Here is a 10,978-nt window from a genome sequence, read left to right on the forward strand (position 1 = left end):
ACTTTGGAAAAATAGTAGGTTCTTGTTGTTGGAGCTTATGGCCCGATGCATTTAGCTGCGTCTGTGAATTCTTCCACCATGGATTCTCTAAAAGCAGTAGTCAAATTTGCACGGAAGTTGAGACATCGTCTATATAACGAAAAGAAGGGAAAATTTTGGGTGAAAATGAGACATTGTTCGATGGTTGGGAGAAAATGAGAGTGTTGAATAGTAAGAAGACGTACAGTCTCTATAATAATAATATAATAATATATTTGAATAGTAAGAAGACATACAATCTCTATAATGATAATATAATAATATATTAAAATTGTAAATGACTTTAGAAATATTGTTTGAACTTTTTGTCCTTCTAATTTAGATAAAATCATCTTTTCATCTTTTTTTATATTATTTTAATAATATTAAATATTGACTATGTTACTAAAAAAAATCTTTCCTCACAAAAATAGAATTCCTTTTTTAACCATATAAAAAAACTAACCATTTCTAACTAAAAGAAGATAATTCAAAAAACCTAAATAAAATATTCAGAAATCGAAAAGAGAAATACAAAATTCCTCTCTCATCGTGAAACCAAAAATATTAAGAATTTTTTTTCTCCTACCAAAAGTCAATAATTGTCACAAAATACACAAGTTACTGATTTGTATTAGATTTTCTTAAGCAGTTAGAATTAAATTAGAGGTACAAAAAGGTAAGGTATATTTTTTAGGGTCGAAAATGAATTTTCCAAGTTTAAACATCTTCCATGTATGTACAACTTTTTCTATTATTCATTCTAAATTGGAAGAACTAAAGCTACAATATATTTTGAAAAAAATAGTAGGTTCTTGCTTTTGGATCTTATGGCCCAATGCATTTAGTTGCGTATGTGAATTCTTCCACCAAGGATTCCCTAAAAGCAACAATCAAAATCGCACAGAAGTTGTGACATCGTCTATACTACGAAAAGAAGGAAAAATCTTGAACGAACTAAGAGGTTGGTCTTACATTGTTTGATGTTTAGGGGAAGATGGGGGTGTTGAATTGTAAGAAGACGTACAATCTCTTGCTTAAATATCCTCTCGTGTCACTTAACGATATTTCGTACTTCGTAATGAAAAATTTCAGAGCTAACTATGCATATCAACTCTTATTAATGGGGATGGGGGTGCGGATATTTAATAGATCTAATAGATTTATTAGGTTTTCTAGTGAATCTATTTTTATTTGTGCGTGGATATTCCTTAAATTTTTTTCAATATCTTTTAATGATTTACTTTTTTCGTAAGATATATTCATTAATTTGTTTATTATTTTATCCTGTAGTAATTGCAGAGTTACAAATTTCTGTATAATAATTTATCCTATCTGTACTGTAATATATATCTAATTCTAGATTTTCAATGTTATTTATTATCTTGTGTTGTTCTTCTCGTAGTGAGTTTTTTAAATTATATAAACTATCACATGTACTTTTTTCTAAATTTTCTAAGGTTTTTTCTATCCATATTAATTTTTCTTTTAGATTTTCCATTATTTTTCTAATTCGGTTTCTATAATTAATTTCATTATTTAGATTTTCTTGATTTTCTCTAGTTTTTATATTCTAACATCTCTTAATCTGTATAATATCCTTCTGGGTAAATTTCTTCGTATAATTGTTCTAGCCAATTTATAGTTTCAATTTCATAGTCTATTACTTTTTCTAATATTATTTTCTTAATATCTATTATTTCTATATCTTTAAGTATATGTAAGATTAAAACTTTAAGATAATCTAGATGATCTATCTTTTAAAATTGGTTTTATTATAATATTTTGTAGTTGTTTGTTTTATCCTTAGTAGTTCTTGCATATTTTTATTAAAAAATTTTATGTATTTTATATCTTTATTTTTCATGTATTTGTCTATATTTATTTTTATCTGTTTTTCTAGTAACTGTATGTTTTTTATACCTTTTTCTAAAAATTCTATGTAACTTATCATGGTAAGTATTTGTCAGAGTAATTAGGTAGATATGGTATATAATTTACTCTAGTCATGTAATATTTACCAAAAGCTTTTTCTAATATGATTTTTCTTATATCTACTACTTTTATATCTTTAAGTGCATACAAAATAAGTATTTTAAATTTATCTACCATCTCATTAGATAAATAATTATTCATTTTCATAAAATTGTTTTTTTCAAAATATTCCCTTCAACCATGTACATAACAAAATATGGTCATCTTAGATTACTATATACTAGATTATTCTTAAATAATATGTTCTTCCGTCACTATTAACATGGTAATTCGGATACTTTTTCCCTTAAACAGCGCATCTACTCTGGTTACTCCCCGCCACGGCTTCTTGCCTCATTGGTTTCACCTTTAGGATGGTATAGTCCTTAGGGATCTTTCTCCGTTTCCTCTTTGTTAATAAACTTCTTAACATATTATTCTTCGAATAATTCTATTATAAAGTAACTAATATGAATTTATTTTATCATATCATGATTGTTGGGAATTATGAATTTAGCTATTCATAATCATAAATAAATATACCTGTTCGGGTAGTTTTGATATTTCTGAAGTTTGTTCCTCCATAGCTTTTTCCATTGAAATATGTCTATTTAATTCACTGAGTAAAATATTTGTGGAATGGAGAGAGTGTTTGCTTCAACGCATGAAGGCTTGCCTTTGCAATGCCTTCGGCTTTCTTTATTTATAGAATGAAAAGAAACTTTCCAATCTAATCTTCACACGTTTTTAAAATTGTAAAACTAAAAAGTCAAAAAGGGAGGCTAGGCTACTAACTAGCCTACTAGCCTTTAATTTCCTACAATCCTACAAATTTACATCTTTACGTAAAAGTCTAAAGCTTGTACAATAATTCAACAATAATAAGACTTTGTACAATAATTCAACAATATCTTGTCTCCGTTGATTTTGTCGTATCTGCTATATCTCCATTATTGCTTCTTATCTTATCTTTCCAGTTGGCATTTTGTCTTCTTTTATTCTAGATGTACTTCTGGAATAATATTATCTTCTTCATTACACCTTGAACATTGGTGATCTGGATATTTGTGTCCAATTATTTTACAATATCTTGTCAGCAGTCCGTCTGAAATAAATCTTTTTTTAATTGCTCTTGCGGTAGATTGTTTTTCTGGGTTGAGTAATGTCATTATCCATTGTCTGACATCTTCCATATCTGCTTGTCGTAGCTCTTTTGAATTAGAGTAAATCATTTGATGATCTCTCGAATATTAGCTCCATATTGGGTTTCCATTAGTATAATTATTTGCTAGTTCTTGAATAATCGTAGCTAGTCCAATAAGTCGTTTATTTGCGTAGAAATCCGGTATCTCAATTCTGGGTATCTCTGGTTGCTGTGTAATATCTTCTGGTATGATCATGTCTCTAGTTAGTCCTATCTTTACAACTTGTATAGTTGGTTTTATTTCATCATATAGTATCTCTGCCGGTGCAATATAACACTTTATATAAAATAAATTTCCTTTCGTTATCCTTTTTTAGGTGGTGAATATCTTGTATAATTCTTCCATAGCTGTTAATTCTTCTCCGTCTTGGGTATATATGGTGTTTAATAGTCCATAGTCAAAACAGGTTTTTACTAGGCTTGGGTTAGTTTTGGGTAGTGTAATTAGTTTGTTATATCCTTGTAATTTTTGGGTTTTATAGTTGGTGTTTGGTTCTTTGATGTTTGTAGCTCTGGGGTTATGGTTTAGAAAAGTTTGTACTCTGTAGATATTTTCTATGTATTTCTGGGAGGTGTAGTTGTAAACTTTTTTATCTTGGTTTAGACTATCTCGGTATGTGCTAACTTGTGGGGGTATAAACAAGTGGTCTTTTTGTGTTTTTGGTGTAAATGGTTTCTCAAATATTTTATTCATATTCATATTCTGGTATCTTGGTCGATTAACTCCTTTGCTTGTACCTGCAGAAGTAGATTGATAAATGTTATGGGTTTTATGGAGTGTCCCAACGTTTCCTTCTAGCTCTGAAACTTTATTGTCTTCCGATCGACATAGCTCTGTACACTGCTGAGTTAGCTGATTTGTAGCTATAGACTTCAGTTTATCTTCATTAGTCTTTAGCTTTTCTATCTCATTACCCATACTGTCCACTTTCATTGAAAGCGTAGTTAGGGTGTTAAGTATTTTTTCTAGAGTATCTTCTTCTATTATTTCAGTCTGTGTAGCTTTGTCTTGATATGTAATCTGCAATAACATTTTTGTTAGTACTGATCACTTCAATTGTAAATGTGAAATTTAATATATTCAAAACTAGTCTCCGAATCTCTTTTGTTGTAACTGAATTTTGTATTTTCTTTGTTAACCACCAGCGTACCTGTGTATTATCTGTTCGTACAATAAATTTGTTATATACAATATATGGCTCAAATGCTAACAAACATTTATATAATGAACATAATTCTTTCCTATTTATTTCCCATTTTATTTCTGTCTCATTGAACGTACCCGAGTAGTATCTACAATGGTATTCTATTTTTTCTGCTTCATATCGATATTTAAGTACTTCTCCGTAACTATATTCACTAGCATCTGCTTCTACTATATATATAAATTTTCTATTTTCATCTGGAAATTGTAATTTTGGTAATTCTTTACAAAGTAATTTTATTTTTTGAACTTGTTTTTTATCTTCTTCATTATAGTTATATTCTACATCCTTTTTTAATTTTTTTCTGTAGTGGTTTTAAAGTTTCTGCTAATTTTGGAATATATTCTCTTACTTGGTTTACTAATCCTAAAAATGATTGTACTTTCTTCTTTGTATCTAATTCTTCTTTCGAATTTATTAATTTTTGTACTATATGTTGTTGCATTTTTACTCCACTTTTATCTATTTGTATTCCTAAAAATTCTATCTGATTTTTCATAATTTCAGCTTTCTTTTCGCTTAGACTTATTCCCAATTTTTCTATTATATCTGTAAACTGTTCTAATAATTTTAAATGTCCTTCTTTGGTTTTTGTATATAATAATATATCATCTATGTCTACTATACAATTAGATATTTGTTTAAAATAACTATCCATAAAATGTTGATATCTACCTGGTGCATTTTTATATCCAAATGGTAATACGTTCCATTCATAAAATCCTTGTGGTACCGTAAATGCGGTTAATTCTTTAGATTCTTCTTCTAGCTTTAGGTGGTAAAATCCTGATTTACAATCGAATTTTCTAAAATAATTATACCCTTGTATTTGCCTTATTTTTAATATCTTATTTGGTATTGGATAATTATATGTTATAGTTTTTGCATTTAAATTTCTGTAGTCAATAACCATCCTACTTTTTCCTCTTTTTTGTTCACTATGTTTATTTACTATAAATGCTGGACTATTATGTTTACTATTACTTTTTTGTATATATTGTTTTTCTAATAATTCATCTATATGCATTTTAAATTCTTTTAAATCGTCAAAATTATATGTTAATGGTTTTTGGGTTATTATGCTATTTTTATCTATTAATTCAATTTTTATAGTAGTTTTATGTTTTTTCCATCCTTTTAATGGATCTTCACTATATAATTGTTCTAATTTTTTCTTAATTATTTCTATTTTATTTATTGAAAATATTGTTATTTCTGTTTTATTTATCGAAAATACTACTAGTTCTATCGTATCTTCAGTATTTTTTATATTTTCTAACTTTTGTGTAATTTTTTCACTTCCTTTTATCCAATCAGTTTTCTTTCTTATTTTATTATTAACTCTTTTTGCTCTTACTTTCTGTTTACATGGTGTTGTAAATCACCAGTCTGTTTTGGTTATTATATGTGGGTATAATTTATCTAAGAACGGCATTCCTAAAAGTATATCTTTTGATGTTAGTTCATAATTATAAATTTCTTCTATCGTTAATATCTTATCCCATACTTGTATTTTTACATTCCTAGCTTTATAAGTAATTAAGCTTCATTCATTATTAAATCCTTTAACTATTATTGGTGTTTTTAATTTATCCCATTTACTTTCTGGTAAACAATTATATCTATATAAATTAGTTTCTGCTCCTGTATCTATCATAGGCGTATAATATCTACTGTAATATCCTTCTACTACTATCTTCATTAATACATATATTTTCATTTCATGTTAAGGCTCTTCTCAAGAATAACTTTTCTTTGTTATATGTTAAGGTTAGTTGTGTATGTTCTATATTATATGGTTTTACTTGTTCTAACCATTTTATTCCTAATATTATATCTGCTTTTTGCATTTACTTCGAATTCTATTTTTATTTTTCTAACTCCTATTATTATTTCTTTTTCTGCTATATTTTTACTATTTATTAAACTTCTTGGTAGATCTGGGCACATATCATTATCAGTCTTTATTTCTTCATTTTTTACTAGATATTTTGCTATGTAGTTCTCTTCTTGTCCTGTATTCAAAAGTATTAGATATTCTTTTTCATTTATTTTTCCTGTTATGTAATATTGGTTTAAATTGCTTATTGAATTTGTTTCATAATATGTAATATTGGTTTAAATTGCTTATTGATTCCCCCAGGACCTACACCTTCACGGTGAGCTACACAATTTTCTTAAGTCCAAATTAAAACAATTGTACATAATCCAACCATTAAACCCAGAGTCTTTCATTAAGGCATTTAGTAACATGGTATCATTATACCAATATGCTTGCAAACTAATATATTTATGTCAAATTAATTCGGATAACCAAACTGACTCCCAAGCTCAATTTAAAATTAAAGCCATAGCCACCAAGGCCATTCAAATCTATTTTTATCCATTTATTCCTTTAATGCAATGCAATATTTTCAAAAGTAAGTTAAATCGTGCAAATTTCATATTCAAAACCAAAGTCACAAAGGTGGGTTGAGGTTAATGTCATTATTGAGCCAAATTTTTATCAATGTAGGGGAAACCATGTTTCCTATTCCAATCCTCATAGTAATGCACTCATTCAGTCCCAAAAATCATCAATTAAAGTATAAACAACACATTTAAAACATGAGAAATTCAAAAGACCTCAATCCAATTCAAGCAATAACCATCAAAAGACCTCAATCCAATTCAAACCCAACAATTAAAATCACATAAATAATGATTAAATATATATCATAATGTAAAAATACAAGTTAGGGATGAGAAACATACCTGAAATATAGAACAATTTGAAGAGAATTCGAAGTTTGGAGCTTGGATGTTGAATCCTTGTAAAACCCTTAAACTTGTGTTGGGTTTTGAGTTAAAGAGAAAAAGAAATGGTTTTGATCTTTTAAAACTGAAGAAAAAGGGTTACTTTAATGCTATAATGTCGTGCAAGGAGTAAAAAGACCAAAAGACCCTCACCCCAAGTGAAAAAGAAAAAGAAAAAACTGAATGAAATTTACATAGCAGTGGGGTACGCTGCTATTACGAAGGGCAACCTCCATGCCACGCCCTTATCATAGAGGTTATCCTCCGCGGTATGCCACTATCGCGGAGGCTTAGTGCCTCGGGGTTCTGAAATGACCCCGAGCTCCTTCCAAAATTTTAAACTTTTTCAAAATACCCTTTTAATATCCCTTAACATAATTCAAGTCAAAAATCAGCATTACGCACGTGGAAGGGTAAAAAATAAATTCATTGGAATTTTATAGGGTCTCACGCAGATGCAACCACACCATGTTCATCATTACCACAACAATTATCTTCATCTAATTGAAAACTACCCTCATCAAAACTTGCAAAGTAAGGCTCATCACTTCCTAGTCTTCCTTCATAACTTACTTTACCTATTTCAGTTTCATTATAACCTAGATCTGTTCTTGCTTCACCTACTGCTACCTTCGCATTGTTAGCTGGTACTCTCTCATTACTTTTGCTCCTTCGAAACTTCCTCTTATCAACTCTCAATTCCCTAACCTCCTCATGTATATCACTACCATACTACTCCTCCTCCCCATCTCCAACTAATTCTACTTTTAACTCAACTCTATCCTCTGGAAAGTAACCAGAAACCTCTACTTCTTCTTCTGAGAAATCATATCCAGCAGGTCCAACATCTATATCATTAACTGTCGTAGCACTAGGTGAAGCAACATTAGGTGCAACAATACTATCTGTAGTAGCACTATCTGTTGTAGTGAAATGGGGTGTGGTAGTGAAAAAAGATATGGTTAAAAAAATGTAACAGGGTCCTCCACATTTAAATTGTCCTCACCTACCTTGAAGTTAGGCCTAATATTAAAAGTTGCACCAGATTCCCCCATATCCCCATGACTACTATTTTCTAATAACAAGGGGCCCACAATTGGCTCATCAACCAAATGGATGACAAAAAACTTCATTTCATCTCCATCTTTTAAGGAATACATCATGTCTAAAATATTCATATCATTATCAATATCTACCATAATGCCACTATTAGATGGTTTAATGCTAAAGGTACAAGTTGTGCTATGTCCTTATTTTCTAATATAGTCTCTCAACTCAAAATAGGACATCTTATCTACATTAACATCCAAAAATTCAATAATATTTTCACCATTATATACTGATTTCTCGCTACTTAAATCTAACACCCATCGTGGTACCATCTTAGATAATCAAAGTAAACCCATTCATGTCTTACCTGAAGACAATCAAGATAACAAATAAGAATTACTAGACTAAACATAGTAGCATAGCTAGTATAGCAACATTATAAAAAATCAAGCATTACCCGAGTTTAATTCAACATTATCAGGCTTAAACAATGAAGAAAAATACATAATATGAAAATATAAATGTAATATGGTACTCTTTCAACAATGAAACGACCTAATATTAAGACACAAATAATTGCAATATCGTGCGACTTAGGCAAGAAAGAAAAAATCTAATTTCATGAAAATTGTTGTAATATCATATAGATTGAATACCTACACAACACAATAGTAAGACGCACATGCTATTAAACATAATTAATTTCTTAATTTTCAGATTAATAGTAAACCCTACAAAAGTCCTAATTTTGAATCACCCGACTTAAACAATCAACGAAAGGCCAAATTAGATACAATTATGAACTTAATATTGTGTAATTGAACACTTACACAATATAATAGTAAGCAGTCTAACTTAGTTTCACACATTTAACTTCTTAATTTTTTGGAATTAACAGTAAGCCCTAATTAACATTTACAAAATCCTAATTTTTGGCACAAAGAACTCACCAATAAATTAAAATAGAAATAAATTGATTACCTTTGAAATCGACAAGCCTTTATCACTAATATTCTTTTTCAGACAAGAATATTTGAGAAAATTACAAAAAGAGAGAAGAGAGAAAGATGAAAAGGTTGTCTGAACTTTTTCTAGACAAGAGCAGAGAAAATGGGGTCTATTCGTTTGAGAATATAGAGAAAATGAGGCCTAATCATTTAGGAGGAGAAGAAATAATTATGATGGGCCCAATGCGTGTAAAACACGTATATTATTATTTAGTTTATGTTGATAGGTCAATACTTGGGGTGGTACTAAATATAGAAAAAAAATATTAGAAGGGTAATAAAACTCATGTGAAGGTTGAGTTTACAATTGGAATTTCGGGTAAAGGTTGTGGAAGGTAATAGACCATTTTTTATATATATATATATATATATATAAAAGAATATATATATAAAAGAAACAGATAAATAAAAATAATTTTATCGATGAAGATTGTGAGCACAGTTTTTTATAATTTAAATATTTTTTCTCAATTTTTTCGTGATTAAAAACACGTAAGATAATTGAACCTTCTTGTAATGTATTAATTGGTGGACCCTACAATTTCATACATAGATCAAATAAGAAATAATATATAATTAAAAGTTCAAGTAAAAAATATACATATTATTAATAAGTGCCTTTACCTTTCTTGATTTTCTCTAGTGCAGCATAAAGAGGTTCCCTCTTCGTCATATGCAACCACTATAAGAATAAAAAAAAATTAAATTTTTTGCGATGACGAAAAAGTGCCTCCAAATTTTGATAACGTAGTGAATTTTTTTATCCCTTGCTTTGTCATATACTCTTGCAAAATCAACATTGAAACAAAATAAATAAGCAAATAAAAATTTCAGCCATTGATTGTCTATTAATATAATTAAAAAAAATTACAAATAAAATTTCTCAATTAACAATTGAAGATCAAGAATACATGATTATAACTTATTATTGTACACTTTAGGAACAGATTAAAATTTTAAAAAAACTTACCACCAATTAACTGATATACCAATTAACAATAATCCAAATAATCTGTATAAAATTATAAAGAAGTCAATTTTAAATTATTTAGTGTATATGAGATAATAAATAAGAATCACAAAATATCTTAATAAGCAACTGTATTCAAGAATACACAATAGTTTATTATTGTCAAACTTCAAGAACGAACTAAAATTTAATAAAGTTTACCGCAAATTACAAATAAATTTATCTTTCAAATATAGATACTATCAAGATTTCAATTACTAAAAGAAAAAAAAAAAATTAAACTCAAATCAACCTCAAGAACAAACTAATATTTTAGAAAACGTAGCTCAAATCACAAATAAATTTATCTCTTCAAACATAGACACTATCAAGATTTCAATTTATAAAAAAACTCTAAACCTAAATTAACTTCAACAACATACAAATACTTTAGAAAAGCTATCTTAAATCACAAGCAAGTTTATCTTTTTAATCATGAATACTATGAAGATTTCAATTAACAAAACAACTCTAAACTAAACCTAATTTTTCCTCCTACTTACAACAGTATAAGAATTGTAGAATGTGACAACTTATGGAAGGAAATATTAATTAATCGGTTATCGAAAGAATCCTAAACCGAACAAAATTCGGAGACAAAATAAATTTAATGAATTTTATAAATTTAGAATTTTTTCTATATATTAATAATAATTTGAGAAAAATTAAAAATAACGATTTTATCTATTGCAAAGTCTTTCAATAAAGGGTAAAA

This window comes from Capsicum annuum, chromosome 3, assembly GCF_002878395.1.
Source record: "Capsicum annuum cultivar UCD-10X-F1 chromosome 3, UCD10Xv1.1, whole genome shotgun sequence".
In the NCBI taxonomy this organism is placed as follows: domain Eukaryota; kingdom Viridiplantae; phylum Streptophyta; class Magnoliopsida; order Solanales; family Solanaceae; genus Capsicum; species Capsicum annuum.